This window comes from Octodon degus, unplaced genomic scaffold (genome assembly GCF_000260255.1).
Source record: "Octodon degus isolate 3935 unplaced genomic scaffold, OctDeg1.0 scaffold00128, whole genome shotgun sequence".
NCBI lineage: Eukaryota > Metazoa > Chordata > Mammalia > Rodentia > Octodontidae > Octodon > Octodon degus.
Window position 1 is genome coordinate 470,702 of NW_004524704.1, and position 18,564 is coordinate 489,265.

Below are 18,564 nucleotides of genomic sequence, written 5' to 3' on the forward strand. Positions count from 1 at the left end.
GTATTTTACAACACCACATGAAGGGAAAAATGAAGTATTTTAGGGTGTAAAGATGACATAATTAAAGTTATTAACGTAAATATTTTACTAATATTTCAAGAAGTCATTTTTTTCTTTTTGCTAAGTAGATGAGCGTACAGAAGAATGATGGAAGCGAGTCCTCGGGAGAAGACGACCCAGTCATCAGTTTTTCCTTCCCCTGGACCTCCAATTTTGACTCCAGCCTTATTTCAAAACTTGGAGTTACAGCTACATTTGGAGTTTGGATCCCCTTTGCTGCTCCTTCCTATGTTGGAGGCAGTGGGGAGGCTGCGTGGTGTGCCTGGACAGGCAGGACAATGCCCAAGCCAGTAACTCAGCCCAGCAATTACTGGGACGTTGCACTTCTCAAAGCACAAAACTGCAACAATTTAAAGATCTTCATTTTCTGTTCTAGAATCTGGCAACACTTCATTCCATAAAATAGAATGTGTTCTGATGAGCCTGAGCAGAAGTTAGTTTTTTAGAAACAAGAACCCGAAGCAAGCTGGTTGCTTCAGAGTTACTTGCCTTGCAAGATGGGGACAGCAGGATGAAACAATAGAAAAATAACTAATTGGCTAACATGAGCTTTCTGCAGGTTACATTTTGGGGGGTCGGGGTTGAATAACAGAGGGACTGCCTTACTCTGATAATGGAAACTGATGTTTGGAAGATTTGGCCATCTTCTAACCCTGATTTCTCAGGTCAGAAAAAGTTTAGTTTTTACTTGGTGAAGTGGGATTTAGGCGTGGGTAACTTCATTTTTATTTTTTGTTGGGGCAGGAGTTTAGCCCAAAATAATGACTTCTGTAATTTTTATTTAACACTGCTGATTTGAAATTTTTCCTTCAAAAAACCTGCAATATTAAGATTCCAGCCAGTATTATAAAAGTGCATTGAGGTAGTCTAGGAAAAAGTGTTCTGAAATGCAACGCACCTACTGCTCAATTTTCCTTTATACTCTATTTTCTCTATTTTTGTTGTTTGTTTTTGCAGTGCTGGGTGTTGAAACCAGAGCCTCATGCGTGCTAGGCAGGCATCTACCCTGAAGCCACACCACCAGCTAGTGTGGATTATTGCCTCGTCTAAGATGGAAATCCTAAATTAGCAAGTCTAACTGGCAAATAAAGAGAAAATTTATTATAGGAAGGAAGCACAGCCGGCTGCTGCAGACAGAGAAGCTTAGTTAAGAGGCAAAGCCAGCTGTTCTGTCGGGTTTCAATAGACGGAGCTGCCCGCAGCAGAACCGTTTCACCTTTGTGGGGCAGCAAAGGAATAACATTAATCATTGGTGGGTTTTTAAAAAAAGCCCCCAAGGGTGTGGAGATTAGTCTCATTTCTTCCCAAATAGCATCGCAGAAGATAGTGGTTTATCCTTCCGATTAACCGCGTGCTTTCTTTTCCCCACCTATGCCAAAGTGCAGCTGCCGCCTCTTTCCTGTGGAGCGGCACTTGGAAGTGCTCTGCCTCCTGCCTCAGTGACACACGTGGACGCAGAGCCGGACGGCCCGCTCACATTGGGCCCTGGGCAAGAGACTTGGCCTGCTTCACGATCCTGGGAGCTCCTGTCTCGGTCCGCTCTCAGAGTCTGGGACACGGATCTATTGTGCAGCAGCTCAGATTGCAAAATGTGACATGTTTTTTTCTGCACTATAACAGTTTTGAAAGTAAGTAAATTAATGCGCAACAGTTACTGTACTTTAACCTTCTGACAGTGAGGGAGTAAAAGCCAAGGGTGAAACTACAGGTGGGGCTGGTTTTGTTTTGTTTCTGCTCTGAATAGTTCTCATTATTCCCTATAGCCTATGGATTTTCAGTGGTGCCCGGCTGGTTTCATAACTGGATCACGTGGGAAAAGGACAGGTTTCTCATGAGCCTTTTCACAAAACACCTTAATAATTTCTTTAGTGAAAATAGATGTTTTGGGCTGGGGAGATAGCTCAGTAGAATAAGTGCTTGCCTGGCAAGTGCAGGGTCCTGAGTTCAATCCCTGGTTCCCCTCCACCCAAAAAAAATGGATGTTTTATAAATTCTGAAATTAAGCAAACACAATAGAGGATTTATATTATTTAGATTTCTGAGGCAGTTAAGGTAACAGGAATCAAATATGGACTCAGATTCTGGCTCTAGCATGATACCATCCATTGTTGGAAAGACTTGAAAACAAGATTATCTTTGATAGCTTCAAGTTATATCAAAGATAATTTCTTGAATTGGGTAAATATGTACTGTTTTTCTATGTATAACTGACCCTGTGAATAAAAATGTCAGGTACACTTAAATTCGATCTTAAATAGCTTTAGAGGGAAAAACAAAGCTTTCATTTTGTGTAAAGCTTATTGATCCGCCTGTGAACTGACATTACCAGTTCAAGGTACAGAGACAGATACGCTTGGCCTACCGTCCTAATGTGTCATGTGAGTGGAGTTTCTATTTGAAAGTTCCAAATAGATACTCCGGAGCCGACAGGGGAATTCCAGCAAGGTCAGTCAACCATTACAACTTTAAAGGGAGGGAAGAAAAGACAAGGAAAAGTACTGCCTCTGTGCAAACATTAACACGTTTGCTTTTAAAGTGGCTCTTTTTATTAGGCTGTTAAAGAGAGAGCTCAAACTGGATTTCTTTTACATTTCAAATCAAAAATATTAAATTTAATTAACTTAGAAATTTATAACTTTGTGGTTTATTATATTTCCTTTGGGTTGGCAAAATATCTAGTGCTAGGAAAGCTGGCTTCCTAGTGGCCCATAAAATACAGGAGACAGAGCAGGCAGGAATTCTTAAAATGTCTTTGGTGTGTTTTCCTTGGCAGTAATATTGGTTAAAATATACCCAGTTTTTGTTCTTGAAGCATGATAAACCTGCCCTTAAGTGACTTCAACAGATACGCAGGCATCTGACTCTGCAAACATTGCTAGACATACACGATGAATTAAAGTATTGTCACTCTGTCAGTATCTTTTGTGTAGTCTAAATACACAGTGAAATGGGAACTGTCAAGAGCAGTTATTCATATCCTAGATTATCAGATTATTCATCCCCAAATCTTTAAATCCATATTTAATATTAAAACTTACATACACTGTATCATAAAATGATAGCATACTGAATTAAATGAGTGTTAAATTTAATTATTTGGGGAGCTTTTTTGCCCCTTATATTCCACAGACCTCACTCTGCTAGAGAGATGCATTCACTTGTCATCAACCTTTGGACAAAATAGAGCTTTTGAAAAAGGAGGTGGGTGTGTAGCTCAGTGGCGGGGCACCTGCCTGGAGCACGCAAGGCTGGGTGGGCCCCAGCACCACCACAGAAAGCCAACAGAAAGATATCCTGTAGTTGTTATTAATCACGAAAGCCACAACATAGGCTGAGTGAGGTACTCGTAACGGCTGTAATCATACTGTCCAGGTTTGGTATTACATTATTGTTACTATCCTTTTTGCCTCAAGAGGTAATTTCAGATGACATAATGTGGAGTATTGAAAGCTGTTTACTATATAAGCAAACATTTTGGTTTAGAAAGCCAAACATTTAAGAAAAAAGCTGGTTTATTTTAACTACTCTTAAAATTGTTTTTCTCTTAAACTGTAGAAGTCGATAATTATCAGGCTTCTGTTAAGATAAAAAATAATGATTTGTCTTAAGCAGGTGTGAAAATATTACATTTTATTTTTCAATTTATTTTCTGCCAAATAAAGCTGATACAACATAAAAGATCTAGCCTGTGGCTCCAGATAGCGCACTTTAAGAAGCCTGGTGGTAAATAGAATCCTTTTCCCGAAGGGCTTTAAGTCCGATGTGCTTTCTGTAAGGACATTGTGACTTCTGTAATCTGGGTTCCACTTAGGCTCCCCTGGAGGTGAAAGAGGTTTCTGAGTGACCCTTTTCCACCAGTTATCTTTCTCCTTTCCATAAACGGTCCCGTGGCTCTCCGCACACCCTCATCCCCTGGGCAGTGCGTGTAGGGCTCTCCTCGTGCCTTGGTTGCAGACAGCTCCACTATGTGCTGTCCCCAGCCTGTCGCCGTGTCTCCCCCCTCCTCACCCTCCTCCCTTCCCCACGTGTGTCCCCAGCTCCGCGCTGGCCTCCCCTCACCTGCTCAGTCTTTCCCAGCTGTCCCGACCTGACCTCTCGCCGCACCCTCATGCCGTGTCCAGGTGCCGCTGCGCCTGCCGAGGCCACAGTCTACTTGGCGGTACTCGCTGTCCCCTTAGCACGCTGGGTCTGGGACAGGAGGGGCTGGTACAGATTTGCTGGATGAATTAAATTCACTTCATTCTCCTTCCTAGCTTCCGTCATTAGTTTCATTATTCTCATTTCTCAGTGGCATTGCAAATAATTTCCTGTGTGTTTCTTTTTTGACACACGTCTTCTATGTCATTAGTTATTTTCGTGCCCTGTACCTAAGGCCCTGCGCACCTCAGGCCATGAGACTTCCGCAGCTTCCCAGCTGGCGTGCGCAGTCCTCAGCTCTGCTTTCCCGAGCCATTTTACTCAAAGCCACCCGATAAGTTTTTAATGTCAGTTTGTTGTTTTAATAACGTTTTATTTTCATAATAACTTTAGGTTTACCGAAAATCTCCAGACAGTCTAGAAAGTGCCTATAACTTTCAGCTTTTCCTCGTGATAACGTCTTCTGTAGCCACCGGCTCATTTGTCAAAACTAACAAATTAATATTGTTATATAACCATTGGCAAATTAACATTGTTACATACCATTAAGTAAAATATGGCTTTTCTGAAATATTCATAATTTTTTCATTTCTATAGTTTTTGAACTGTAGGATATAAGCCAGGGAACCATATTGCAGTTAGCTTTTTTATTATCATTATCATTGTTATTATTGTTGTTGTTATTCTTTGTACTACTGAGAATTGAAATGAGGCAAGGTCTTTACCCTGAGCTTTATCCTCCAGCCCCCCCTTTTTTATTTTTATTTTATTTTGAGATAGGGTCTTGCTAAGTCACTTTATTTCCCAGGCGAGGCTCAAACTTGCTACCAGTCCTCCTGCTTCCCTTCTCTCTCCTGTACTGGGGTCAGCCACCCAGAATGCTAGGATTATAAGATACACCACTATACCCACCAGCATATCTATTTTTAAATAGGTAATAATAGTTTTGTTACAAATTCAAAACAGCAAAAAAGATAATTGCTTGCCACTTCTAAACCTCAGAGACCCTCTGAATTCTCTTCTAAACCTCAGAGACCCTCTGAATTCTCTTTCCTACAGACTACTAGTGTTTCCGATTTCTTAGATATCTTTCCTGAAAGGTACCTTCTCTCTCTCTCTCTCTCTCTCTCTCTCTCTCTCTCTCTCTCTCTCTGACACACAAATAATTGCTTTCTAAGTATATTACTCTGTACCCTTTTTCAATTTAATATAATTTGATCATCCCTCACCAGCAATACAGTTGCTTTTCCCCATCCCATTTAGATATCTGTACTATAATTTATCAGATCCCTCCTGATTGACATCTTTTAATTTTATAAACCATGCTGCCGTGAGTATCCATATACAGATGTATACATTTTATACATGTAAGTTGCTTTTGTTAGTGCTGAGTGAAAGGGCAAGTGTATTCATAATTTCCCAGTTAGGTGTATTTTTCCATTACATTTATCTTTACCATAAAGTCAGCAACATTGTGTTTAATGAAACTTTTTGAAATTCACTAATTTAACAGTTAAAATAATGTCAGTCTGGCTGGGTGTAGTATCACGTGCCCTTAATCCTAGAACTGGGGAGGCTGAGGCAGGAGGATTGCTGCAAATTCAAGGTCAGAGTAGTGAGTTCAAGCCCAGCCCAAATGACATAACAAGACCCTGTCTCAAAAAACCTTTGTGTCTCTCTGTCTTTCTGTTTCTGCCTCCCTGTCCCTCTCCTTCCAGTACTGGGGATTGAATCCAGGGGCTTCACACTGAACTACATTCTCGCCTCCTTTTTGAATTTGTAGCAACACACAGTCTTGCTAAATTGCCTCAGCTGGGCTAGAACTTCTGATCCTTCTGCCTCAGCCTCGCAGAGTGCCTGGATTGCAAGTACGCGCCACCGTGCCTGGCTTCTGTTTCTCTTCTACTGAGTGAGGTCAGGTGTCTTCATATATTTAAGAGCTGTTCATATTTATTCTATCAGCTTTAAAGAGAACCAGCATTCACACTCCAGAAATGTGTGTGTGGCCCCAACAAAAGAGAGAGAGAGAGAGAGAGAGAGAGAGAAAGCGCAGGCATCTGATATTGGATACAGCTCTCGTGATAAAGCCTTAGGTGTCTACTGAGTTAAGAATATAATGCATTAAAAATATAAAATAATAAATTTATAGCAGCCAGATTCTACAGGTATTTTTCTCTTAATCATACGTCATTTGACAGCTGTCTTGAGTACTGTATTTTAAAGGGGGCATGGTGAAATTAAAGTACCATATTGTTTTGCTATTCCCGCCACAAAAAAATTGTGATCAACTTTGTGACTCAGAAACAACACAAATGTAAGCCGGTTGTCATGTGCCTGCCCTTCACCCAGCACTCAGGCTAATCCCAATACTAGGGGACAGGAAGATGTGGAGTTTTGAACCCACCTGGACAACTTGGCCTTGTTTTTGTTGTTGTTTGGGGTTTGTTTGTTTTGAGATAGGGTCTTAGAGCCAGCCATATAGCTCAGCGGATTAAAGCGCCTGCAAGCAGGTGCAGGGGCTGGGGGTTCGATCCGGGCCTGCCATGCGGGCCCTGCCCCCGGGGTGCACCGCAATGGTAATTGAGACTGGACGTGGTGGTATGCCTGTAATCCCAGCTCTTGGGAGGTTGTAAACAGGTGGATCACTACGAGTCTGTTCTAGTAGTAAGATCCTGAACACCCTGTAGACCCTTACTTAAAATTTAAAAAAAAAAAAAAGGATAGGGTCTTGCTATGTAGTCCAGGCTGGCTTTGAGCTCACTGTGTAGGCTTCAAACTTCTGGCGACCCTCTTGCCTCAGCTTCCAAAGTTGCTGGGGTTACAGATATGTGCCACAATGCCCAGCTTTCCTTGGGCAATTTAGTAAGACTGTCTCAGAATTAATAAAAAAGGACTGAGAATGTAACTCAATACAAAGTCTCTGGATTTAATGCTCAGTGCTAAAAAAACAAAACAGAAAACTCTACAAATGTATTATCTTACAGTCTTTAGGCTGAAAGTCCAGCATGGGTCTTACTGGCCTAACGCCCAGGTGACATCAAGGCTTTGCTCCAAAATCCATCTCTTGCCTTTCCTAGGTTCTGCAGGACACCTTGATCCTCAACACTGGTGAAAGGAGGTTGAGTCCTCTTCTCACAGCTCGCTGACCACAGCTGGGGAAAGTTCACAACCTTTAGAGGACCTGTCAGGATAAGTCCCCTCATCTCACGGCTCTAGCCTTGATCAAATGCACGAGATCCCTTTGGCTATGTACAGTTATATATCAGCAAGTTGTGCTGGTTAGGATGTGCACAACTTTGTGGGGAGGGCATTAGCCTGCCTATCACAGTGCTCCTGCAGGGGCGCGAGAGGATGGCGAAGGAGTCAGCCTGCATACATGGAACTGGGATAAGAAGATTTGAAGACGACTCCACTGTGTATTGCCTGGTGAGCAGAAGATGTCTCTATCATAATTGGCGACTGCTTCGAAGGCCAGAGGTACAAGTTGCAGGCATACAGTAACTTCGAAAGGAAGCTCAGTGACATGCAAGAGGGTATGACAGCATAACATTTCATCTGGCAAAAAAACGAATTTGGGATCTAAGTTCTCACGTCTACATTAAGGTGATTTGAAAGAAAGTCTCCCAAGAAGCCTGCCTTGTTTCCTCACTAGTAACATGGGAGAATGGAGGAGAATGAGATAAAGAAACCAGAGAGAACTTTCTAGCCCGTTTCTTCAATTATTGCACAATAGATCTAGAGAGGAAGGGAAACATAAAGGAAGAAAGTAAAATATTTGAACTTCAAAGGATTTTTTTTAAAACCCTAGGAACATACTGGAGTAGGAAATCCCCTCTTGAGACCAAAACCAGCCAGTATGTTCCATCAGAGATTAGGAGATTTTTTTTCAGACTTTTGCTGTAATCATCCTTCCATTTGTCTCTTCCAACACCTGCAATTCAGCCTGGGAGAAGTTGCTGATAAGCAACCGTGGCCCAGGAGTTCAGGGAGCAAACCCTCCCACCTTGCTGCTGGGTGGTGGCTTCCAGGCCAGTAAATGTGTATCGGCGTGAACCTGATCCAGAAAGGGCCAGGAAGGGGACAAAGTTTAGTCTGTGAGGGAATCGGTGGCTGCTGCTAGCTTCGTGCTGTTTGTCCAGGCTTCGGCTCAGTGTAAGTAGTTATGTTGTTTTTTTAAAAATCTGTTGTAACTTTTTAACATAAAAAGGAGAGTATGAGTAACTCCCATAAGATTAAATCAAGCTCTGACTTGGCCTTCAATGCTGTGTACTAGATCTGCTTAAAGGAAGGCTTGGGCAGTTCACAAGTTGTATTTTTTAAAATGAAAAGGAAAGCTGGGAAGCTTCTCAGCTCTTCAACAGGTCCTGCTTGGTGTTTGTTTGTTTTGTTTTTTTCCCGGTACCAGGGATTGAACTCAGGACCCTGCTCTTGCCAGGCAAGCACTTATTCTACTGAGCTATCTCCCCGGGTTCCTGTTTGTATAAAACTATTTTTGACGTTTCTTGGGGGTGTTTATAGTCAGAAAGTAACCGCGAGTGACTGTGTGTCTGCTGCCCTGGGACCTCTTACTTCCAAAACTGCTTGGATCCCCTGCACGCTCCTTCCAGTTGCTTTTCTTTTAGGCTAGGTTCTCGTCACAAATTTGTGGTAGCGAATATCACTGTGATATAATTAAATTGGTGATTTTTATGTTTAAAGAAATTAAGTGAATGAGAATAAAGTGAAAGCTAAAAATGTAGCAGAGCATTGGGATCCTCGATGTCAGGGCGGCAGAATGTATTTCCAGAGAGGAAGAACTTGGTAAATATGAGTGACGTGCCAAGCAGCCTCAGAATGTGGCTACTTGGGAGAAATCATTACTTTTTTTTTTTTTTTTTTAAGAGTGTAACATCTGTGCTGATTTACTAAACGAAATTACTAACTCTATAGTGTCTAAAATAACTTGTGTATATAAAATTAGAGTTGCCATGTTTCAGCTATTCTTGTTCTAATTTGAATTTAAGGTTCCAGGAACTATTCATTGTTACATAATCGTATTGACTTTGTTAAGTGCAGCTATGAGAATGTTAAGGTTGCATTTGATGTTTTGCCAAAATCGAGTTTGTTTCCCTTTTAACAGTGTACTGGGGGGGGGGGTCTTGGTACCTGATAATTTTACAGCTTTGAATCTACAAATAAAGTCTGATGCAGTTAATATACTGTTAAAAAGTGCTAAAGGTTGGCTTTGGGCGGCAGCTGTTCAGATCACTTGGGAAGTGAGCTAAGCTAGGTGGGAGGTCACCGGGTTCCCCTTTACTGTCTTCACCTCGCCCTGAGCTCAGGGACATTCAGTCCACTCTCCTGCCTGCTCCTTATCCCTGCTCTCAGGAGTGGGAAAGCAGGCGGCAGCGTGGGCCCCAGCTGCCTCTTGGGATGGGAGCCCAGGACACACTGTTCCCAGCAGCCTCTAGGACTGTTGTGAAGGGCCGGTCTTCACTCATCCTGCACCTCGGTGATTCTGGGCCCTGGGCTGCTGAACTTCCCCACGCCTCTTCTGGGCCAAGTGACTTCCAGTACTTAGTGGTGGATTCACGAGGCAGGTGGAGGGAGGGCGTGGGGAGCTGTGGGGAAGAAGCCAGGGTGGCAGGCGACTCTGTTCCAGGGAAGCAGCTGTGTCCCAACTGGATCTGAAATGTCTCAGTCTTTCAACCGCACAGGTGCGGCCTGGCCCATCTCAGCCAGACCTCTTTAAGCCCCTGCAGCATCCAGGCTGTTACCCAGGCCCGCAGAGCCCTCCGTCTGGTCTGCGCCCGTCTCGCAGAGCGGCTTCTGGGCTTTCCTGCCTCTGCTTGCTCCCATTATGCGGGTAGTGTTGCTGTTGCTTGAATGCATCGCTGGCCTTCCTGCCTGAGGCCGCCGTTGCCTAGAAAGCTCTTGCCCTGGTTGTTTCTCCCCTGCAGCCAGCCATTCAGTTATCTTGAACTCAAAATGATCCTCCTGCCTCCCGCCTGCTGCGATTATAGGCACGTGCCACTACACCCAGCTTCCTTCTTCCTTTAGCCTGATTTAATTTTTTTTAAAAATAGCATTCTGGCATTAACTTATGCATTTTAAAAATGTATTTAGAATGCACACACACACACACACACACACACAATTGTTTTTGTTTCTTAGATTATAAGTTCTAAGAGCACCACTGCTATTGACACTGATGCAGATACTTGGTAATTAGTTATATGAATAGATTATCCTCACTGGTATCATTAAAATGTATTTGTAAGTGTAGGAATGTTCTTCTCACCCTGGCTGGTTCCCGACTCATCCATTTCCTACTTGGGGTCCCCAAATCACTGCTATTATTTTTTCATGTATCCTTGTAGATCTTCTTAATGGAAATGCAAGGATATATGAAAGTGTAGACTATCTTTCTCCTGTTTAGACAAAATTTACACAGTTCTGAATGACATTTGTAATATATGCTGTGTATCTTTCCCTCTTAGTACTTACAGAGCTTCCTCATTTTTAAATAGGTGCATATTATTCCGTTATATGGCCGTACTATAATTTATTTAACCAGTCACCTAGCAACAGTCATTGGTGTGTTTCCAGTGTCTTCCTGTTGTCAACAATGTTGAAGTTTAGACCTTGCCAGTGCACCATTTCACACGTGCATAGTGTGTCCGTGTGATTAAAGTCCCTGCTGTAGAATGACTAGACCAAAGGTATCACAGATACTGCCTTCCGCAGGGACAGTATCAATGTGTGTTCCCTTGGAAACGTGTACGATTACTCTTCCCATAGCCCTGCCAAATGAGAGTGTATTTGGAGCTTTGGAGTTCTGCCAATCTGATAGGTTTAAAAAATAGTTTCAACATAGTTGTTTTAGTTTTAAAATTTATAACAAATTTTCTGTTAATGTTTCTAAAGGTGTATTTTTCTTTTAATTATAATTTTAGAACAACACAAAATTTTCCAGTCCACCTATGTTTAAGTGTTGCATATTTACACGGTTGTGTAACAGAGATCCAAACCTTACCATCTTGCAAAACTGAAGCTATACCCATTAAATACCAACTCTCCACTTCCTGTGTATGTAGTCCCTGATACATTAGTACCTGTTGATCCTTTTTGAGACTCTTGTGTGCTGTGTTAGCCATCTTTCTACTGCTATAACAAAATACAATGTGCTAATTAGCTTACAGAGTGGAAAGGTTTCTTTTGCTCACAGCTTTGGAAGTTTCATGCTATGATCAGGCAAATCCATTACTTTTGCAGTCTTGTCATGGGGTAAGAGGTGCAGCTCATCAAGGCAGGTGCACTTGGTGTAACAAAATCATTCACTTCAGGGCCAGATGTGGAAAGAGAAAGAGAACAGGACCCTCCTCCAGGGTAGGCCCCAGTGACTGGAAAACCTCCACTGGGTCCCACCTCTTAATGAGTTTCCACCACTTCCCAGTTGTGCCAGGCTGGAAGTCTGCAGCACCCAGCCCTCCGGGGAGCATCTGGGATCCACATTACAGCAGGGGTTAAATGGGAACTGTGTTGGCTCATTATAAAGAGCAAATGAGATACTCCATATGCAAACGAGGTGTTGCACATGTAAATGAGATGGTGCGTATGCAAATGAATGTTGCATTGTAAATGAGGTGGTGCATATGTAAATGGTTGTCGATATGTAAATTTGATAGTGCATATTAAATGCTTATGATGGGGACAAGGCAACAATAAAGGCCTACAGTTCAGAAGAGAAGTAAAATGGTCATTTTTCACACATGACAAGATGTGTACCAAAAAACCCATCATAAACTTTATTTGAAAACTATTTGAACTAATTAATGAATTTTTCAAAGTCACAGTTCGCAGTTAGTATGGTCATTAGAAATAATTAGGACAGCTAAGACATTAGAAAATAATTAAAAATATAAAAGTAAAATATTAAAGTAAAATATTAAAAATATAAAATACTTTCTCGTTAAAATTAATAAAAATTTAAAAAAAAAATATATATATATATAAAACACTTAAATCCTCAAAAAGAACACAAAACCTCTATATAGTACTGAAGACTATAAAACATTGCAAAAAGATTTAAACCTGAAGTAAAAAATATGTATATATAGTATATATGTCAAATGTATATATGTCAAAAATATATACAGATATTCCTCATTTAATAAACTTCCTGTTTAATGACTGTTGAGAATTACTACCAGGCACACTGGGCTTTTTGTTGTTGTTTTTGTTCATTTGTTTTATGGAAAATAAAACAAATTTTCATAACAAAATAATAGGCGAATACCAGTAGTTAATACATTGCATGTTGTTATCTTCCAAGTAGTTACTCACAGAACAAGATTTGGGCATCGGAAATTCTCCAGAGGCTCTTAGCACAAGTCTCTCTTTTCAAAAACCTAAGTGAAACTAGTCGTATAACTAGCTTGTATTTTTTTTCCTTTTTCCTTCTTTCCTTTTCCTTTCTGCCCCTCTAGTTCTTCTCTTTTCAACAGTTCCTCCATTGCACAATATCTATCCTACATTTTGGTCTTTATTTACTCTTTCAGGTTTTCATACCAGAGAGACAGTACAGTGGTTACCCCAGTCTAATTTATTTCACTTATTGCATCCATTTGCCTATAAATGTCTCAAGTTTATCCTTTTTATGGAGGAGTTGTCCTCCATGTATAAAAGGAACAGTTTCTTTTATCCATTCCTCAGTTGATGGGCATTTGGGTTGTTTCCAAGTTTTAGCTAGTTCCAATTGCGTGACTGTAAATGTGGTGCATTTATCTCACTCTGGTATGATGTTGTGGTGCATTTATCTCACTCTGGTATGATGTTTTTCATTCTTCCAGGAAGATACCTAGGAGGGGAACAGCTGGGTCAAATAGGAACTCAAATCCTAAGTTTTTGAGGTCTCTCCATACTTATTTCCACAGTTGTTACACCAATCTGCACTCCCACCAACAGTGGAGAAGGGTTCCTTTTTCCCTACAGACCCTCCAGCACTTGTTATTATTGGTTGAATTCTTACTAATAGCTATTCTTTCCGAAGTGAGATGGAATCTCAGTGTTGTTTTAATTTGAATCTCTCAAATGACCAGTGATGTTGAACATTTTTTCATATATTTATCTGCTATTTGTATTTCTGTGTCTGAGAAGTGCGCATTCATTTAGGAAGACTAATTTTGGATTGGGCCTTTGAATTTGAAGGTCTGATTGTTTTCAGTTCTTTATATGTTCTAGATGTAAGTCCTTTGTCTAAGGGACAACTGGCTAAACATTTTTCCCAATTTGTGGGTTGTATCTTTGCTCTGTTGGTGATTTCTTTTTTTGTGCAAAATTTTTTTAATAAGACCAGATACCTACACTTCATGTATCAAATAAACTTTGTGCCATTTTGAAAAAAAAAAAGACCAGATACCAGTGTTGATTCTATGTAGTATTTCCCATGTGATTTGGGTTTTGTTCATGAAGTCTCCCTACACTTACGTCTGCAGGATTTTTTTAAAAAATTTTCTCTTCCAGTAGATTTAATGTTTTTGTTTTAATATTTTGATCTTTGATCCATTTTAATTTTAGTTTAGTGCATGGTGATAGAATATATCTAGTTTTAGTCTCCAGCATACAAAAAGCCAGTTCTCCAGCACCGCTTATTTAGGAGGCTTCTTCCTTCCAGTGATCGTGATTGGCCTCTAAGCACACAGTTTAGACTTGCAACCTGCCACTAGGACTTACAACCCGCATCTTAGGATGCAGGGACATGAGCAGCACTGTGGCCTTAGGGTGGCTTCCTCTATAGTATCATACTGTAATTGCTGCTGATTGCATTGTATAATACTATTCTGTAGCTTTATATATTACAGTACTGTTACACATTACAGTACTTCATGTAAGCATTATTCAAATATAAGCAAAGTAGGGGCTGGTGAGATGGCTCAGTGGTCTAAAGCACCTACTTAGAACAAGCTTAGCAAAGCACAGGGACCGCGGTTCAATCCCCCAGCACCACATGCCAGCCAGCCCCGCCCCCTGGTGGGCTGAGCTGGCCACACACACACACACACACACATACACACACACACAAATAAATAAAAATTTTAAAAAAATTTGTAAAAAAAAACCAAATATAAGCAAAGTAGTCAAGTTAGAGATTCCTTTGATCATACTTCTGTTCAGAATATGGTAATGTACATACTGTATACAATTCCTCATTCAGCAACTAATTAACAATGCACTCATAGGAATGGAACCAAGTCATTAGACGAGGAATGTCTCTTCTCTCATATATATATATATATATATATATATATATATAGTGAAGATGCAAATTCTTTCTAAATAAATGTGAATATAGATTCAGTACAATCTGTATTAAAATTCTAACAGGAATTAGAATTGTTAGAAAATATTTAAAAGGAACAATAAGATGGATGATTTATAACACACGATTTCAAGACTAAACTCTAAAGCTTCGGGAAGCCAGTGTAGTGTTGTGTGTATAGACATGTATGAGTGGAACACAATGGTGCAAACAGAAACAGGTGCACACATGGAAGGCCACTGATCTTTAGATCAAGGTGACAAGTCAGGTCAGTGAGAAAAGTCTAGTCTTTTTAACATGTTCCAAAACTTGGACTTTTTTATGGGTATTAGAAGATAACCCCCATCACAAAAATAGCCATGGATCCTAGATCTAAACATAAACCTAAGAACCAGAAAGCTGGGGTGGAGGGGGACAGAGGAAAACAGCTTGCAATCTTGAGGATTTCTTAAAGAGGATGCTAAAAGCACTAACTATAAAATTAAATGAGCCTCTGTATTTATTACAAGACTGCTCAGAACCTTTAACATGTTGATGTTTCTAGTAACGGGGCCCTACAGCTTCTTCTCAGGTGACCTCAGGATCCTGTTTGCATCTGGAGCATTGGACTAAACAGCAGGGTGAACAGAACATACCTGGAGAAACACTGCTGGGCTCACTCCTAAAACACTGCTATTTTTGAGAGCTATATTAAATTAATGATCAGTTACTCTCTTTTTTGGTGCAAATGATGAATTGGATTCATTTTGTTTGAACAAGTGAAGAAAACGCTCACGCGCTGAAGACCCCCTCCCACCCTCAGTGGTCAGCCAGTTAGCCGTTGCAGTTAGTACAACTGATAGATTTGGGGCCAGTGTCCCATTAGACTAGAACTCACCATGGTAAGAGGAACAAGGGGCGACTGACTAAAGGGGCAAAGTATTTTGCATTTCATATTCTTGTTCGACCAAAACTGCCTTGCTGTCACTGTTTATCAAATTCCAGATTGTTAATCTTTTGCTTTTCCCTGACTGCTTGTCCATCTCCCCCAATTTTTTAAGTTGCCTTTAATGGCCTGCAGCCCACCAGCCTTGTGCCTTCTCAGTTTCTGTGGATGCCTGGCTTCTGACTCATACTTTCCTGACCTCATCAGCATCCTTTACCTGCTGTTGAACTGAAGTTTTATGGAATATGAGTTGTCACAAAAGAAGTCAGAGGACCCGGAAGAGAAGCTAGAAGGAAACTAGAGCCACACTTAACCAGAATTGGGCCTAGGCTTACCTCATCCAGGAAAGAGATCTTACATAGAAACCAGAGTGGCATATTGTGCTGCAAGGAACGGGAAAAGAAAAGAAAGGGCCTGTATAATAGTTCTCGGTTGGGCTTTTAAAACTGAACCAGTGTAATAGATGCCCCTCCTAAACGTGGAAGCTAATAGCCAGATCCGGAATGTCACCTCTGTCATCTGAATAGACTCACAGTGGTAGAAAACGCTTGGCGGACATGCGCCGGCAGGCTATTTGTTATCATAAAACTCTAACATGTTCACCAGCCCTGGAATAGAGCTCACTAGAGACTGTATGCAACTGGAACTCAGGAGCCTTAAGTCTAGATTCAGCATTAATTGTTTCATTCATACATGTTTGCATACATAATGGGTGCTTTCACTGTGGAAAGTTGATATGTGTATGTAATACGTGTGAATTATCATTTTCATCGTCTTTCCCTTTCTTCCCTCTCTTCTATCTCTTGGTCCCCTAATTTTCTTTTTCATAGTAAAATATATTCTTTTAAGGAAAAAATTACTGTCTTCTCCCTTACTACCAAAAAAAGTATAGTTTACATATGTATGTTTGTATACTATACATACTCAGGCTCTGTAGTAAACACTTTTTTGGGACTCTCTCTCTCTCTCTCTCTCTCTCTCTCTCAATACTACAGATTGAACCCAGGCCTTCACACTGAACTATAACCCAATTCTTTTTTGTTTTTATTTTTTACTTTGAGACAGAATCTCTATAAATTGCTAACCTGTCCTGCTGGTCTTGAGCTTGGACTCCTTCTGCCTCTGCTTCCCAGAGCCTAGAGATTGCAGGAGTGTATCACCATGCCTGGCTGAGTGGTCTCTTCTGATCATCTGTCTGGGTAGCAGCCTCCTCAGTTTGGTAAATGAAATAATAACGTCCCACTGCAGTCCTCAGGGAGCAGCCAGTGTGCTTATAACCAGATAACATACTACTCTGATTATTACTGTACAGAATACAAATTTTGGACTGGGTATTAAGTCCATGTTCTGCATCTTCAGTCCTTTTTATTTTTATTTTGTAATAGGTTCTTACTAAGCCACTAAGTTGTCCAGGCTAGACTCAAACTTGTGGTCCTTGGAGTGCTAGGATTATAAGGATGTGACACCACACCCAGGTATTAAAGACTGAATCTGGAATGCCGTACTTACCGTACTCTGAAATGTGTACCAGTGGTTTCCATAGCAAAATGATGTGATTAATCCTGGTAAAATTCATGTCCTAAAACACTGCAGGACAAACTTCACAGAAGCAATTTGTGTGGGTTGCTTCACAAACATCCAGGACAATTCTGAAACACCTGGAAAGTACTGACCAGCCTTTTGCCTACTTAAAACATGCCACAAAGTAAACAACCCTGCTCCATGCTTTATGACACACTCGGTCAAAGAAGAATGGGCAGGAGAGTACCAAGGCGGGTAGGTTGAGGCGGATGGTAACACAGGTGATGAAAAGAATTTCATGCCAGGATTTGAAAAGCAGGTTTTGGTCTCTGTTAAGGTCAGATACTGGTGAGGAGGGCGAGAAGTGCCAGAAAAGGGCAGCAGGGTTGTGAGGGTCCCATGGAAGGAACGATGCTTGCACTGCGCTGACTCCTACCAACCTGGACCTGGGAGCTGATTGCTCTCGTTTTTTAGCCTGATTCTTTATTATACTCCAGATGGCGAGTTGAAGACCTGCAGACCCCACCTCCAGGCTGTCTTCCTATTGTCCTTCCAGCTTTCACGATGAGTAACATGGTGAGAGTTGGGGAAACACAATTGCTACCAAGTGTCTTGGACATTTTCTCACTCAACTTTCTTAAAATAACTAGGGAATCAAAAACTAGGGAAGAAACTCATCAAGGAAAGACCATAAAAAGTCATTAATTAAAATATTTTTTTAAAGCTGCATGTATAATCTGTTACCAGGAAAATCTTTAGATAATAAGGTTCATAGGAATGCACATGGGAAACAAGTGGGTTTTCTGCTTTATTGAGAAACTACAAAAAATATAGTAATTTTGCCAGAATTTTTTTTTCCAGTTGAAAGGTTCAGAGTAAGTGTTCACACAATATACTTTGGAATGCGAAAGGTGGGGCTGTGATGCAGCTCAGTGGTACAATTTAGCATGCCTGAGGCCCGGGTCCAGTCACCAGCACAAAGAAAAGGAAGTACAAGAGACACATAAGAAGCAATAAGTAGCAAAGTATCATGATGGGTCTATAAGGACCAGAGGTAGACATGGTGGTTCACGCTTATAATCCCAATAGTCTCAGAGGCTGAAACAGGAAAACTTCAGGGCCAGCCTTGACAACCTAGTGACTTAATGAGGCCTTGTCCCAAAATTAAAATATATAAAGAAAAAGGTCAGGTGGATACTGAGCGTGTATCTCAGTGGAAAGGCCCTGGCTTCAGACCTCAAAATTGCCAAACAACCCCAAAACAAGAAAATAGAAATCATTAGAAAAATCTCATAACTCAGTACAGAAGTTACCCTCATTTTATAATTTTTTTCTTATGACTAAGAAACTAATTCAATTTTTATATTTAATTTTTTTTTCTTTTTGAACCAGGGATTGAACTTAGGCCCTTGAGCTTGCCAGGCAAGCACTTATTCTACTGAGCTATCTCCCTGGCCCCTGGCCCTTTATATTTAATTTTTTCTAGTATTTATTTTTGACTCTTTTTTATGCTTCCCATATCTATTATAGTCATTTCCTATCTGCTAGATCCTTTAACATAAGGAGTTATTGTAATGTCAGTTATAAAAATCCATATATAAGTTAAAACTCTTTAGAACTA

General features: G+C 40.8%; 1 protein-coding gene across 2 annotated transcripts in view; it reads left to right on the forward strand.

Moving 5' to 3' along the window:
* Positions 1–7,996: 7,996 nt before the first annotated feature.
* The window catches only part of Map3k13 (mitogen-activated protein kinase kinase kinase 13), a 142,192-nt gene continuing 131,624 nt past the window's right edge, over positions 7,997–18,564 (forward strand). Inside the window, exon 1 of one of the 2 annotated variants that reach the window (XM_023700925.1) lies at positions 7,997–8,349. The gene's annotated coding sequence lies outside the window, so the exon portion shown is untranslated. The remainder of the gene's footprint in view (positions 8,350–18,564) is intronic. The other variant, XM_004640873.2, reaches the window with a different exon arrangement.